At 47.7% G+C, this 15,863-nt stretch overlaps 2 long non-coding RNA genes across 4 annotated transcripts; one reads left to right on the plus strand and one right to left on the minus strand.

Moving 5' to 3' along the window:
* Positions 1–308: 308 nt before the first annotated feature.
* LOC308594642 lies at positions 309–8,082 on the minus strand. The gene is made up of 5 exons (XR_014011508.1): positions 8,001–8,082; positions 5,654–6,317; positions 2,010–2,222; positions 1,456–1,519; positions 309–412 (listed from the first exon to the last, which is right to left on the minus strand). It is a non-coding gene; the product is annotated as an uncharacterized lncRNA (long non-coding RNA).
* On the plus strand, positions 6,846–9,706 carry LOC308594643. Of its 3 annotated transcripts, none has more exons than XR_014011509.1 (2): positions 6,846–7,380; positions 8,778–9,706. It is a non-coding gene; the product is annotated as an uncharacterized lncRNA (long non-coding RNA). The 3 variants fall into 3 exon arrangements; XR_014011510.1 differs by lacking the exon at positions 6,846–7,380 and adding an exon at positions 7,737–7,952; XR_014011511.1 differs by lacking the exon at positions 6,846–7,380 and adding an exon at positions 8,137–8,152.
* The last annotated feature ends 6,157 nt before the right edge of the window (positions 9,707–15,863 follow it).

Consider the following 15,863-nt stretch of genomic DNA (forward strand, 5'->3'; position numbering starts at 1 on the left):
AGTCGTTCTCACATAGTTGCTGACTGATTCTCACATGCTTAACTAGCTGCAGGTGCAGGACAAAACACCCAGGTTAAACAGCACAAGGAAATGACCCCTTTCCTGTCCTTTTTAGATAATGGTACCACTACAGGGACAGAACCCTGAAGTGAAAGTATGTTGGCTATTACCTGACTGCGACCCACTCATCACATATGAAACAGCCTTACAGTATTGGCAAGTATTTGTGCTGGTCACATAAAAGAAAACACTGTAGATTGTGCAGGGGATTCATTAATTTGATTTATTGTAAATGGTTGCTTGTTTGTGGGATGGAGGAATGTTTTTGCTTTTGGGTGTAGGTATAAGTGGAGCTTGAAGAAAGAGGGTGTGACAAGTCCCGGCAATGCACTTCGCTCCTTGGTGCAATTTCCTGTGTATAGCAGAAGGAATAAAGAAAAAACACACACACCTTTTCAGTATTTCTGTGGTTAAAATCTCTGGAGCTAGAAGCATGCCTGGATCCTCACTTTGCCTATGTCTGCTTCCTGCTTCCCAAATCCACCCCTGACAATCTCCTGGCATTTTATTGTTATTATCTATACCCTGCCCATCTGGCTGGGTTTCCCCAGCCTCCTTTCTGCCTTGGCTGCTGGTGGGGCAGCATGAGCAGCAGAACCTCCTGCTGCCTCTCAAGAGAGGATCCCCACTTCTTCAGACATCCCTCTCTGTGGCCTGCAGTTGCATCTACCTATCGGTCAATGGACCAAAGGAGAAATAATGGCTACCTTAACCCCCATAATTGTTATCGTCTCAAAACCTGAGCTGAACTGGTGTGCTACCTGTCCCTCGCTCGGATGCAAATGTGGCATGGGAAACACCGAAGTCAACATCTCGAATGCAAGGAGGAGGAGGAAATGCTTTTGCAGCTCCCACTGACGTCCTCTCTTACAAGGGACAGGGGTTGTTCCTCATCTGATTAAGGCTTTGTGACTCTGTGTCACTCACCAATTGGCTATGGATAGCCCTGAGACGAACTGGGTTGCAGTGCATGAATGCCTAATAGTCGTGTATCCACAGAAATGACCGGAGGAGGAATGACTGCTAGGAGCGCAGAGAGATGAAATGCCCTGGTGCAAATGCAGCAGCACAACCAGATGCCTACCTCTGCCCCAGATGCAACAGAACATGTCTCTCCCCTATCAGCCTCTACGGCCACAGCAGGCCACCTTCCAGCAGTTTGACTTCCCCCCAAAAGGACCTCACTCCTCCATTGTCTCCCGAGACAGCCGGGTGCCTACATATCTTAAAAGGGGCCAGTGAGAGCCTTGGGTGTCAATAAAACCCAAGCACCTGGTTTGTTGTACAGGGCAAATCTCTTAGGAACATCTTTTTTCTAGGGAAACTACAGGTGATGTGTTTCTATGGAAACCATTAACCTCTCTCCCCTCCCTGCACCACTCAGGATAAACTCACCTGCAAGGCCTCCCCACAAGGCGATGCCTCTTCTTGGGGGCTCTGCCCCCTGGATGGTCTCAAACTGGAAGAAGACAAAAGAAGAGAGGTCGGTTGGCCAAAATAAACTCTGTCAGAGCTGGTGGCCTGGAGGCACCACAGTGGCCAAGGAGGAATGGGCAGCCCAAGAGGAGGTCAGAGTCAGCAGTTTTCCAATTTATTTCATTTATTTTCCTCACCCAGGAAGTGCACTAAAGCACACTGACAAATGTCGATTTTCCACGCAGTTTTAATACTGTTTGGTTGGGAAACTTTGGGGGGGTTGTACAAATCTTAGGGAAGAAAAGAAAGTAAGACTACTTCTCTGAGCACCAGAAATAGTTAGGAGCACAGCTGGAAAAGAAAGGGAAATAAGCCTCACTAAGTGTAGCATGGCTTCTTTCTAAGCAAGCATATATACAACCAGCCTTGTGGCACCAGAACTACGCTGAGATTGCACAAATTCACACATGATCTCAGAAATGGGATTTTGCATTGTACCACCCAGAAACCAAACACTCTTTCTGAAAGCTCACCTTCATATTCTTCAACCCTTTCTCAGAGGCCAAGCATTTCTGAGAATTTATTGTCTGAGTGTAAACTACACACAGTCAAGCCGCGTTGCTGAAGGAATCCAATTATGTAGTCATCTTCAATTTGTTCATGCATTTTGAATTCCTTAAAAGTAGCATATAGGGATTGGAGGAGAGCCAGAAGTCATTGTTGTTGGTGAAGTTGGTCTTAGAAAGCTGATGGGAAGAAACAAAAAATGATCAGTTTCTTTCTGGGCTAATACTCAATAAATCATGTTATCCTCTAAAAAGGTATTTGACACCATCCCACTTCCCTGGTCAAATGTGTTTTCCCTCCCCACCACAGGTGTTTCTAACTCTGATTAAGAACAAAACAAAACCTACCTGACAACAATTATTACAGGTAAAAAGTCCTTTAAAGTTATTTTAACATATGGCAAATATATCAAAACCTCAGTTTTAACTTCAGTAGTATTTACATTATTTTGTTGTGATTATGAAAAAAAGGTTTTGCTTATAAATCTGGTAAGATAAAAAAAATCCTTCCTGTAGCACCTTAAAGACCAACTAAGTTAGTTCTTGGTATAAGCTTTCGTGTGCATGCACACTTCTTCAGATACACTGAAACAGAAGTTGCCAGATCCTTCTATATAGTGAGAAGGTGGGGAGGGGTATTACTCAGAAGGGTGGTGGGAATGGGAGATTGGCAGATAGCTGGGATGAGCCTGTTGACGACTCAGTTAGACAACAGATCAACAGAGCCAGACTGATACCCAGGGAGAACTTGCTGCAAGACAGACCCAAAAAAGAAAATAACAGAACACCACTAGTCATCACATACAGCTCCCAAGTTAAAACAGTTCAACGCATCATCAGAGATCTACAACCTCTCCTGGACAATGACAGTTCTCTTTCTCAAGCTCTGGGAGGAAGACCTTTCATTGCCTACAGACAGCCACCCAATCTTAAACAACTCCTAACCCACAATAATACTACAACCAGACTTAACACGGACACTGGCACCAGAGCCTGCAATAAACCCAGATGCCAACTTTGCTGCCACATACACCCGGACAACACCATTACTGGCCCCAACAACATCACACATACCATCTCGGGACTATTTAATTGCTCATCGTCTAACATTGTGTATGCCATCAAATGCCAACAGTGTCCTTCAGCTCTCTATATTGGACAAACAGGCCAAACCTTATGCCAAAGAATAAACGGACATAAATCTGACATCAAGAATCACAAAACAGAGAAACCAGTAGGAGAACACTTCAATCTCCCAGGACATTCTATACAAGATCTCAAAGTAGCTGTTTTACTACAAAGGAATTTCAGAAATAGACTGGAAAGAGAAGCTGCTGAATTACAACTCATTACCAAACTTAAAACAATGGAGAGACCTGGTCTGAACAGAGACATTGGATTCTTATCTCATTATACATGACTAAGCCATTTCTCACCTTCTCACCCCTTGCCTTTTCCTGTAAGACCTATTACAGTCATTAAGAGTCGTCAACAGGCTCATCCCAGCCATCTGCCAATCTCCCATTCCCACCACCCTTCTGAACAATACCCCTCCCCACCTTCTCACTATATAGAAGGATCTGGCAACTTCTGTTTCAGTGTATCTGAAGAAGTGTGCATGCACACGAAAACTCATAACAAGAACTAACTTAGTTGGTCTTTAAGGTGCTACTGGAAGGATTTTTTTTTATTTTGACTATGGCAGACCAACACGGCTACCTATCTAAATCTGGTAAGAGTACAAGCTTTGAAAGTGCTTTTAGGGTTGTGCTGTCGTTCAGTGCTGAGGTTCAGAGACTTCCAGGACAGACTCAATCATTAGTTTAGGAAGGATACTACATTCAGCTCACTCTCTAAGATGTGCCAGTGAGGCTATAATGTTAGCACCAATGCAGGCAGAAAATGAAATGTCTTGAAAAAGAAGTTCAAGGAATTCAGTTCTTACACTCAGGAGTATAGCCCAGGATGGTGCTCTTTTACAATAAGTTGGCAACCATCCTTCTACACTAGAAATATGTGACTATGGTCTATTCTGAGGTATCAGTGTTCCCAACCAGAGTCAAAGGACAAGCCCCAGCACAACCACAGAGGCAACATCCAGGGAAACCTCATCACCCACACCAGGAACATCTGGCCTGACAACAAAGACTTCTTCCCTACTTGGGACCCCCAAAGTAGGGATCAATGCCAACTCTGCCACTAGTATCCAGCACTCTTGTTTCTCAACTGGCACCCACAACTGCCCTTTCCTAGACTGCTGCTGCTTGCAAGCTGCCACATCCTATCTTGAACAGTTTGTGCTTTCTCATTCCATGGGTGTGTCCCACTGTCCGGGGGGGGGGGGTTCCCTCCCACCTTGGTAGTTCTACAAAATGTGCAAAAGTGAACCAAGCATGTCGAATATGAACAAAGAAATGCTCGTTCAAAAATCCAAATGTCAAAAAACATAGGTGGTGCACCTCCGAGGTTGAAGTCAAACTCTAGGAGAGTTACAGTGCCTGCTGTGACCGTAGGGACATTGGCATTTCTCCTCCGGTCACTGCTGTGGATGAACAAGGATTCCTAAATGATGAGGTTAATGTTGCCAGCATTTCCTTGCTCTCACCTTACTTGTTAAGCTGCCAAATTAAAAAGCAAAGACACCTGCTTCAAGGAACATGCACTCTAAAATGATACAGGGAGAGAAAATCGGCCTTTACGTTGTGCCTGCTGACACACCAACTCTGCATTGCAAATGTGACATGAAGGCTGGCAACATCATGTGGGAATCCTTGTTCATCCACAGCAGTGACCGGAGGAGGAAGGACTGCTGGGAGAAGCGCAGAGAAAAGAAATGCCAATGTCTCTACAGTCACAGCAGGCACTGTAACTCTCCTAGAGTTTCACTTCACCCCCGGAGGCGCACAGAGGGGTGCCAACCACCTATGTTTTTTGACATTTGGATTTCTGAACGAGCTCTTCTTTGTCCATATTCGACACGCATGGTTCATGTCATCAAAAGTCCAATAATGTCTTCTAAGGAGTTTCTGCCTTCATGTAGCAGCCTAGCTGGGAATCGCAGTGGAGGAGGGGTGTATATAGTGGAGGGGAGTGTCGAAGTCGGCGGCTAATGCACTTAGGCCGCGCTTCGTTCGGGGGTGCCGCCTTTGGAAAAGATTCCTAAGCCAGGGACACGCGTGCGTGCGTGCACACGTGTGGCGAGAAGGTCGCATCTGAGATAAAAACAACAACACGTGGAGAAGCTGCGTCAGAGGTTCGCAACTAAGCGCATAAAAACCGGGGAAGAAAGAGGGGAAATCTGCAAGCGGAGGAATGTGGCGGTGGAAGGGGGGGGGAGAAACACGTGCGCGGACGACGGTGGCCGAGAGGAGTCACGGCGCGTGCCAAGCGGTGGCAGCTGCGCAGGCGCACCTCTCTCCTCAGCGGGCGCGCGCGCATCCCCTCTCACGCAGCAAACGACCGCCGGCCGAGCGAGGCCTGAGGGGGCCGAGGGGCGTGTCTCAGCACCTCACGTACCGAGGGGCGCGCGACCTCCTCGCGCCCCCGCCCCGCCGCGGCTGTGGCCGGCGCGTCGCCCGCCCCTCAGAAGCCACCTCCTCCTCCCCTCATACCTTGTCACAATAAAGCCCGACGAGTTGCTTCATCCGCCAGTGCGGGGCCGTGGAAACATCCACCTGCTCAGGGGAGGGAGCCATCTTCTCTCCCCCATAGACGTATACAGAGAGAGACCCGGGCGCTCTCGCTCGGCAAACCGCGGCCAGAGACGCTGTCCCTTCTGCGCGTGCGCCCCGCTTCCAACCGCCGCTCTCGCGGCCCGGGCGACAGTTGGCGCGAGGGCAACGGTCATCTCTGTTCACAGTTTTGTCTGGCGTTTCAAAAACCCGTTGCTTTTTTTCTGGGGGGACGCAGGGGTACACATACCCCTAAACATTTTGTGAATCTAAATTTGGTCTCAATGAGGGGCAGTATTTCAACATGAGTAGTAAAATGAGAATACCCCTAAACCTTTTTGTAAAGGGGAAAAAAGCACTGCAAAAGCCTGTTCAGTAAGAGATGAACATGCACAAAAGAAGAGAGAGTTGGCTATCAGGAGAAATTACGCCTCTTTTGTCTATCTAGAATAATTGTCTCTCTCTAATGTTTGCCTGTCTTATGTGCTGTACATACTCGGGAAAAGTTAATAGATTTGGTTGCAGTGCTGCCTCTTGCCAGTAGAGGACATCTGCATCACACAAATGGATTTTGCTTTTATACTTGAGGGAAGTGAATGAGTTTCTAACTAAGGGTAGATAAAAAGTGTGCGTATCAGTGGCCTACATTATTATTATTATTTGTAGTTGTTTAGTCGTGTCCGACTCTTCGTGACCCCATGGACCAGAGCATGCCAGGCACTCCTGTCTTCCACTGCCTCCCGCAGTTTGGTCAGACTCATTGTTAGCAGTTTTAAGAACGCTGTCCAACCATCTTGTCCTCTGTCGTCCCCTTCTCCTTGTGCCCTCCATCTTTCCCAACATCAGTGTCTTCTCCAGGGAGTCTTCTCTTCCCATGAGGTGGCCAAAGTATCAGAGCCTCAGCTTCAGGATCTGTCCTTCCAGTGAGCACTCAGGGCTGATTTCCTTCAGAATGGAGAGGTTTGATCTTCTTGCAGTCCATGGGACTCTCAAGAGTCTCCTCCAGCACCATAATTCAAAAGCATCAATTCTTCGGCAATCAGCCTTCTTTATGGTCCAGCTCTCACTTTCATACATCACTACTGGGAAAACCATGGCTTTGACTATACGGACCTTTGTTGGCAAGGTGATGTCTCTGCTTTTTAAAATGCTGTCTAGGTTGTAGGTGTGCAGTTTACTTTATATTTAATCCTAGAACAACTGGAATTTCCCATTGCAGAACAGGAAGATAGCAATGGATAGGGGGAAATGATATAGTGTGAGCTGGGAAAATAATTGTTTTCCAGTATTGCCCAAATCTGATAGGTTTATTTTAAAATCCATGGTTGTAGAGCACACCCACACCCCCCCCAAAAGAAATGGCGCAGGGGAGGGGGGAAGGCGGGAGGGGGATGTCTTCAATGGCTGCAAATCCCAGGCAACCAAACGGGGATCCTCCAATTTGTGGGTCAAAGTCAACATCCCAGGCGGTCTGTTTAACTTTGGCCCACAAGGCCATTTTTCCAGCGTCACACTCACCTGGTCCATGGGAGATGAATTGGGCAGGAGTTTGGGATCCATCTTCAGTTAGCTGCATAGACAATAACCCATTGGGCTGTCATACTTACCAACAACTGCAGCTCAGTTGTACTCAGCCCAGTGTTCCGGGGTGTAGAAGGGTATCAGGGGTAAGGTCGGAGCTGGGAGGGGGGCAAGAAAGGGTCTCTTAGAGGGTGAGGAAGGGGACATACGGAAAGATCTTTTCCGGGAGGGATTGGGGGGGAAGGGTTTCAGGGGGCAGGGGGCATATTCGGGGGTGGGCTGAAGGGAGAGGGAGCAGAGGAGTGGGACAAGGTCCGAGGGGGACTCAGGGCGGAGAGGGATTTCTTCGGGGAAGTTTTCAGGGGGGAGGGGGATATTCGTGGAGGGGGGAAGGCGGGAGGGGGATGTCAGCCACCTCAGGGGGGAGGGGGCAAATTCGGGGAGGGGGGAAGGCGGGAGGGGGATTTCTTCGGGGAAGATCTCAGGAGGGAGGGGAGCAGATTGGGGCAGGGGGGCAGGGAGGGATGGTCTGGGTCCTGGGCAATGGGAGCACTGGCGCCTGCAGCAAGACATCTCTCTATCCGTCTGCAACTGCCTTGGAGTTCTCTGGCGTCTCCAGGGACACTGGAACCCCGCCATTGTGACACAAATGGCTGCAAATCCCAGGCAACCAAACGCGGATCCTCCAATTTGTGGGTCAAAGTCAACCTCCCCAGAGGTCTGTTTAACTTGGCCCACAAGGCCATTTTTCCAGCGTCACGCTCACCTGGTCCATGGGAGATGATGAATTGGGCAGGAGTTTGCGATCCATCTTCAGTTAGCTGCGTAGACAATAACCCATTGGGCTGTCATACTTACCAACAACTGCAGCTCAGTTGTACTCACCCCAGTGTTCCGGGGTGTAGAAGGGTATCAGGGGTAAGGTCGGAGCTGGGAGGGGGGCAAGAAAGGGTCTCTTAGAGGGTGGGGACATATGGAAGGATCTTTTCCGGGAGTGATTGGGGGTGGGGAAGGGTTTCAGGGGGCAGGGGGGCATATTCGGGGAGGGTTTCGGGGGGCATATTCCAGGGTGGGCTGAAGGGAGAGAGCAGAGGAGTGGAACAATTTCTGAGGGGGCCTCAGGGTGCAGGGGGATTTGAAAACGTTCCATATGAAGGGAGAAGAGCAGGGAGCCATGTTTCCCCATTTGCCTTAGGCTGTATGCTCCAACTATTCTTGAACTGGGTCTGGCAGCTCAATGGCAGTCGTGTAGTGATCCAGGTACTGGTCCCATTGGGCTGTCATACTTACCAACAACTGCAGCTCAGTCGTACTCAGCCCAGTGTTCTGGGGTGTAGAAGGGTGTCAGGGGTAAGGTCGGAGCTGGGAGGGGGGCAAAAAAGAGTCTCTTAGAGGGTGGGGAAGGGGACATACGGAAGGATCTTTTCCGGGAGGGATGGGGGGGGGAAAGGGTTTCAGGGGCAGGGGGGGGCATATACTATCCCACCTGGCTGGGTGCTGAGCATGAAAGGCAAGAGTCACAACACAAGGGTCTTTCTCACAGGACCTGAACTGCCCATTTGTCTACATCGTTCATGCACAGCTTCCAGTTACAATTAACGAGGAAAGGGCAAAGGACCTGGATGTGTTAAAGAAGACAAGAAGGGTCCTGCCAGATCAGGCCAAAGGCTCGTCTTAGTCCAATATCCTGTGTTCCTACAGCGGCCAACCACCCACTATCCCCAGCTGTTAGCTGGGCTTCTTGATTCTGAATGATGACGTGGTTTTAATTCCACCTTGAGGACTAGTTCAGTTGAGAAGCTGCCTAGAAAACTGAATGCAATGAAAAAGGGACAGATCACATGCAGCCTCCAGATCAATATGCACCTTGTAGGAACTCATGCTCCCCGACTTGTTCAAAATAAATCGAACTTCCTAAAGACCGCCTTATAAGATACCGAAGAGAAAAGGAGATAAGGTGTCAACATTGAACCCAGCGGCTGAGCCCCAAGAATCTAAGGTGTCCAGAGGAAAAAATAAATTATGAGTTCTAAGGCTCCATAAGGAAGCCATCAGTTCATAGTCTAACCACAAGAGGGAGATAAAGAAAGGATCACTAAGCTGCAAACTCTCCAGACTTAAGTCCCATCTAGAGGGAAATGAAATTTCAGAACCAGCTTCAAAATTCCTTAACATGCTCAAATCATGATATTGGACATCAATATTCACATTTCAGAATCAAATGGATGTCAAACTACAAAGTTTGATTGTTTGGGCTCTCTCATTTTCAGCCCACTCCATAGATATGTTCCAAATTTTTTGACTCAAGGCAGTTCCTGTCAACCCAGTGAAAACGCCTGATGTTTGCTGCTGCTGTTGCTTTCAGTCTGCAAACAATAATGAAATAATGTTCCCCGCCGCAAACCACCACCATTTGCACTGTGATTCCTTTGCACTGAAATGAATGGGATGGAATAAAGTAATGAAACTCAAGTTATGTAAGAGCCTCCGTTCATGGCTGCAGCTGCAAGCAGAGGATCCCGACACCGGCAGCAAACCGCTATGTAAGGCACATGTGCAGCATCACATGCATGCACTGTATGTAACGCCGCCACACATACGCTGTACATAGTGGTTTGCTGCCGGCGCCACTTGAGCGCCGTACGGATGGCGGTGGGGTCCCTCCATCGCCACTACAGCTGCATGTAGAAGATCCTCTGCTCGCGGCTGCAGCTGTCCATACAGCGCTGGAGCAGTGCCTCCGGCAAACCTCTATGTACAGCGCATGTGTGGCGTTGCTACATATGGCGCATGCGGCCTGCACATGCGCCGGGTGTCACGGTGCCTTCGTTCACCCCTGGTTATCAGAACACTTTCTGAATCCCAGCAGATGTACTTTCAACAAATTCTTTATCATGCCAAGTCGCTTCTGGAGCACTGCATAATATAATTAAAAATAGCATCGTTAAGTATGAGAAATAAGGAGTGGTGTAAGCTTTTATAGACTGCAATTCAAAGTGTAGTGACGTTACATTACATTAAGAGTTGATGCATTTTCTGTAGTGATGCCAGAGAGTAAATGCACCCACACAAAATATTTTCCTTTACATTGGTAAGGCTGGAGTCGTAAAACAAGCATATATCAAAATGCAAAAGAAAGAAGGGCAAATGGGACAAGTTTTTCACTCACCGAAGCCCCATAAGTAATTGCTTTGCTGGATCCAGCCAAAGACCTGTCTAGGTGCCGACAAGCTCTCAAAAAGGGCATAAAGGGCAGTGATTTCATCTGTATTTGGAGAAAAGGGCTAAGATTCAGTGTTAGGGTAGACTCATGGAAATCCATTGGTATACTCTGAGTATGACATCCAGCTTATCCAGTGGGACTAAAAACTAAAAACTGTTCTTTAGTGCTCAACTCAATTTGGCTTGCCATTTGTTCCAATCTACTGCTAAAGAGCAGTTTTGGAAAGGGGGAAAAACCATTCAGACTCATGCTCTCTAAACACGGCACAAACAGAAGTGCGGACAAGCCCCTTAGATATCACACCTGACATTCTGTTTAGCTACAGGGGCTAACAGGTGTTGACAGACCTCTCTAAATTATTCCATTAACTTGATTAAGATACATACCGTACTTTTCTGTGTAGGTTTTTTTTACTTAAAAAAATATGTGAAAAACTGTGGGTTGTCTTATACATGGGGTAATCTCCCCCCTATTTTCTTAAGTTGGAGTCCCTAAAAATAGGGGGCATCTTATACATGGGGGTGTCTTATACACGGAAAAATACGGTAAATAAGCAGGTGCCCATTCCTACCTTTTAAAGTCAGTTATTTCCACATTTTCTTGTATGAAGAAAAAAGTGCTCAGCTATTCTAATCAATGGTTTCTTTAATCTATTTGTATACCATCCTGGCATACGTTATTGCACACAAGGAATGTGAAGCACGTAAGTTTTAAAACAGTCACACACATGCACTAAAACAGAAAAAAATGACTAATATTAATATTAAAAGGAGGAAGCAGGTGAAGTAGGCAAGGACACCGCTGTAGAAAATCCCAATTCTCACTATTATTCACACAACCTCAGATGTTGCATGGGGGAGTCCTGAAGAAAGTTCAGAGTCAATACACACAGAAAGAGGGGGGGGGGAGAGAAAGTGTGAACAGGGGACTTTGGAGAAGAAAGAAAGGAACTTGAAGCAATCTGCAGCTTACCGCTAATTCTAGGGAATGCAGGTGGCGCTGTGGGTTAAACCACAGAGCCTAGGACTTGCCAATCAGAAGGTCGGCGGTTCGAATCCCCGCGATGGGGTGAGCTCCCGTTTCTTGGTCCCTGCTCCTGCCAACCTAGCAGTTCGAAAGCACGTCAAAGTGCAAGTAGATAAATAGGTACCACTCCTGTGGGAAGGTGAACGGCGTTTCCGTGTGCTGCTCTGGTTCTCCAGAAGCGGCTTAGTCCTGCTGGCCACGTGACCCAGAAGTTGTAATCCAGCTCCCTTGGACAGTAAAGCGAGATGAGCGCCGCAACCCCAGAGTCGGCCACGACTGGACCTAATGGTCAGGGGTCCTTTACCTTTACCTTTACCTTACTAATTCTAGGAGGTAGAAATTGCTGTTGTGGGTTCCAGCTCATTTCCCTATAAAAATGATTGTTCAAGTAGAAGCTGTCCAGATTGCTTTGGGGAGGTGCATGACTTTCATAAGCCATGTATTAATCTTGTAAACATTTGTTTCTAAACCGACATTTGCTGAGGTCATGCCAAGTCATGGGCAAGAGGAGACTTGAAAGGGAGAAGTCGCTTTGCCTGTATATTCTTCTCCCACACCTGTTCCTACTATTCCCCCACTCCCACTATTGGGTTTATTTCTGGCTTCAGGTCATAAAATAAATCATAATAATTTCCCTAGCCACTCTGGGCGGCAATAATAATTCTATTATTTGTGAGCGGTGATGGTAGGGTTGGTGGACTTGTATGGAAGAATGCTTCCCTCTGATCCTCTGCAAAGGCCTTCTAGTCCCAACCCATGTAAGTATTACAAATCAAACACAGGACTGGGAACTTTGCATTTGCTTTGCAATGTGAAGCTCTACCCCGAAACTCATTCGGACAGCCAAGATGTTGCTAAGCATCATGCAGCAGTTTCCTTACACAGTGTCCTTGCACAATTTGGAAATGGAATATGAGGTGATTGCAAGAAGCCAATCAACAAGTTTGTTGCAGTGTTTGAACTACCTTAGATGCTTCTATGGAAACAGGCTATTTGAGTGTTGCTGTAAAACATTTAACGTCTGTTTGATTAAACGTGGGGCCAGGAAGGAAGATTATAACACAGTAAGATTTGGCCCTGCAAACCACATTTGTGAGACGCCTGAAAAGGAATCTTGCTGCTGTGCCAGGGTTTCAGGACTTGCCCCCCCCCCCCACAATCCTAAACATTTTACATTTGTAGGAGGAAAAATAATTGTCAATGGCCTCATTTTGGTCCTGAATATGACTAGTCGTGCAACAACAGCAGATACTACAATGGTGCATTATTTTAGCTACTTTTATTTGCAAAAGCATTTCCTCTAATAGCAAATTTGGGTGGTTGAGTGCCTGCCAGTCAATCAGAAACACCCAAAGATAAGCTCAAAGTCCCTCCTTGGAGAACAAAGGTCTCAGGAATGGAAGTTGTTACGCAAAATGATCCCTTTGAAGGGACCCATTCCTTGTTACATGAACAGTGGTCCTCTCATGCAGAGGGTGGGAGGTGGTATTGGGTGATCCGAGGACAAGGGACATAGGTAGCTGGGTGAGTGATGGCTGTGCAGGCTATATACCGTATTGGCCTGAATATAAGCCTGACTCCCCCCCCCCAATTCTGACCGTGAAAAGTTAAAGTGCGACTGAAATTCGCGACCTTACAAAAATGGGCTTTTACGATATCGCTGATGAAACAGACATGCGGAAAAACGGAACAGGAGTGAGTGCCTGCGGAATTTTAAGAGAGTGGCTTATATTTGGGTATTCTCTCTCCGCCCCCCCCCCCGAAATTTTAAAGGTGCGGCTTATATTTGGGTGCGGCTTATATTCGGGCCAATACGGTAGTAGTTGTGCCTGCCTGGCGCGAAAGTTGTGGATGTCACATGCCATTTACGTAGCTTGATAGAGGGACGAGTCAGGGGTTGTGGTGCATGACGCCAATTACACTGGGAACGTGTAGGATGGAGGGAGAGAAACAGCTATAAAAAGGAAGAGAGAGCCATTTGATTACCCAGGCAGGCCATTTCCTGGCTCACGCTTGAAAAGATATTCTTGCACCCCAATCTCAGAGCAGCTCAAGATTCCAGGCGGTTCCAATTGCTCATCCAGGGTTTTAGTATCTTTGGAATGAGGGACAGTGGAGACAATGGTGTCTTTATAATGTATGGTTAAAAAGGTAAAGGTACCCCGACCGTTAGGTCCAGTCATAGACGACTCTGGGGTTGACCGCACATCTCACTCTATAGGCCGGGGGAGCTGGCATTTGTCCTCAGACAGCTTCCAGGTCATGTGGCCAGCATGATTAAGTCGCTTCTGGCGACCAGAGCAGTGCACAAAACGCCGTTTACCTTCCTGCCAGAGTGGTACCTATTTATCTACCGAGCAACGGGAGCTCACCCCTTCACGGGGATTCGAACCGCCGACCTTCTGATCGGCAAGACCTAAGCTATGTGGTTTAGAGCACAGTGCCGCCCGAGTCCCCAAAGTTGGTTTGAATTCCATAAAGAAAAAGTTTTTAAAGTTGGCTTGGATTCCATCAAAAATTTTGCTGTGTCTCCCAGATTGCAACAACAGTCAGGGTTTGAAGGGGTTTGATGAGGCTCTAAGCTACTGGCGCTGTGGGTTAAACCACAGAGCCTAGGACTTGCCACTCAAGGTAGGCGGTTCGAATCCCCACGATGGGGTGAGCTCCCGTTGCTCGGTCCCTGCTCCTGCCAACCTAGCAGTTCGAAAGCACGTCAAAGTGCAAGTAGATAAATAGGTACCGCTCTGGCAGGAAGATAAATGGCGTTTCCGTGCGCTGCTCTGGATCGCCAGAAGCGGCTTAGTCATGCTGGCCACATGATCTTGAAGCTGTACGCCGGCTCCCTCGGCCAATAAAGCCAGACCCACTAAACCAATTCCCCATTTTTCCAGAACGTTTGCTTCCAAGGGGACACTTTGTAACTCATTGGGCAAATTATCATCATCATTATCTACTTTCTGGCATATAACACAAGAACGCACATATGCTTTGGTGGTTTGATACACGTCAGGCCAGTAAAAATAATGACTTAGTCTTTCTAATGTTTTTTGCAACCCCATATGTCCTGCTAAGCCGTCTTCATGGGCTAGGCTAAGGATGGTCAACCGTTTCTTCTCTGGAACCACCAGCTGCAAAACAAAGTCTTTGTCCCTCACCTTTTTTGGTACAAACTGGCGATATAGAAGTCCCTTTTGATACACAAATTGGGCCCTCTTTGCTCCTCGGAGGGGAGCCTCAACCGCCTCCCGACAACCTTGCAGGGAGGGGTCTGCTCTTTGCTCTGCTGCAAATTCCCCCATGTCCCCCAGTTCAACAGAAGCATCAAAGTCCTTCATGGGTTCCAAATTAAAGGTGGATAGCTCTCCCTCCCCTCCGGGTTTTCCATCCCGTCCTGTGCTTGACTCAGCCGAGTCTTTTCCTGCCTGGGATGTGGTGGGGGGAGTTGCTACGGTTACGGGATTCACGTTTAGTTCTTGCTGTAGGTAGACTTGGAACCCTAGATCATTCCCGACCAAAACCGGACTTTTGCAACTTCTGGGTCATGAACAATCACAAGATGGCCTCTGCTATATCCTTTATACTTAAGGGGTACTATTGCTGTTGGCTGAAAAATCTCTTCCACCCCATAAGGACTAATCTTTAAGGGCTGGGTAGAACCAGATTCTTAGATACGCTGGTAATATCAGACCCAGTGTCCCGGTAAGAGTTCACAATAGTTTTATTGATTTCAATAGGGGCTGAGAACTCCAGATTTGCCCAATTCACATGGGGTATTTTCAGATTACCCCCGGTACTCACAGGCCCCACGGTAACAGCGGTTACAGGGACTGCAGGTGTTTCAGAACCTTAACATCAGGTGCCACCCCGCCCTTCTCCAGGGCTGGGCTCTTCCCCGCTCCAGGTTTTGGCTGTTCCTCCTCCCAGTCTTCCTCCGGCCGATGGATCAGACGCACGGCAGGGGTGGAAGTTAGAACGGGAGGCTTCTTGTTACTCAGCTGGGGGCAAGCCGCTTTCACATACCCCGGTTTTTTTTACAACAAACACACACAGTCCTGAGTTTGGAGACAATTTAGCCCGTTCCCCACCTGCTGCAGCAAAGTCTTTTGCAGGCGTAGGGAAGACTTTGCTTTGTTCTGTTATGTACTGAAGTTCTCACCCTGGGCCAGCAGGGGGATACTGTAGATAGTTTTCACTCAGGTCCACGTCAGTTATTTTAGGCGGGAAACCCTGGGTTGTTGTTGCTACAATGTTGACAGCCGGCTGCCTATAAAAGCAGGCCAGCTGAGCTGTTTGCTGATCAGTTCTGTTCCAGCTTACAAAATAAAGAGCTGCTTTGGAGAAATCGCTGTGTCGTCTGCCATGTCTACCCACTATGCAACA

Source organism: Podarcis bocagei (assembly GCF_964188305.1).
Source record: "Podarcis bocagei genome assembly, chromosome: 9".
In the NCBI taxonomy this organism is placed as follows: domain Eukaryota; kingdom Metazoa; phylum Chordata; class Lepidosauria; order Squamata; family Lacertidae; genus Podarcis; species Podarcis bocagei.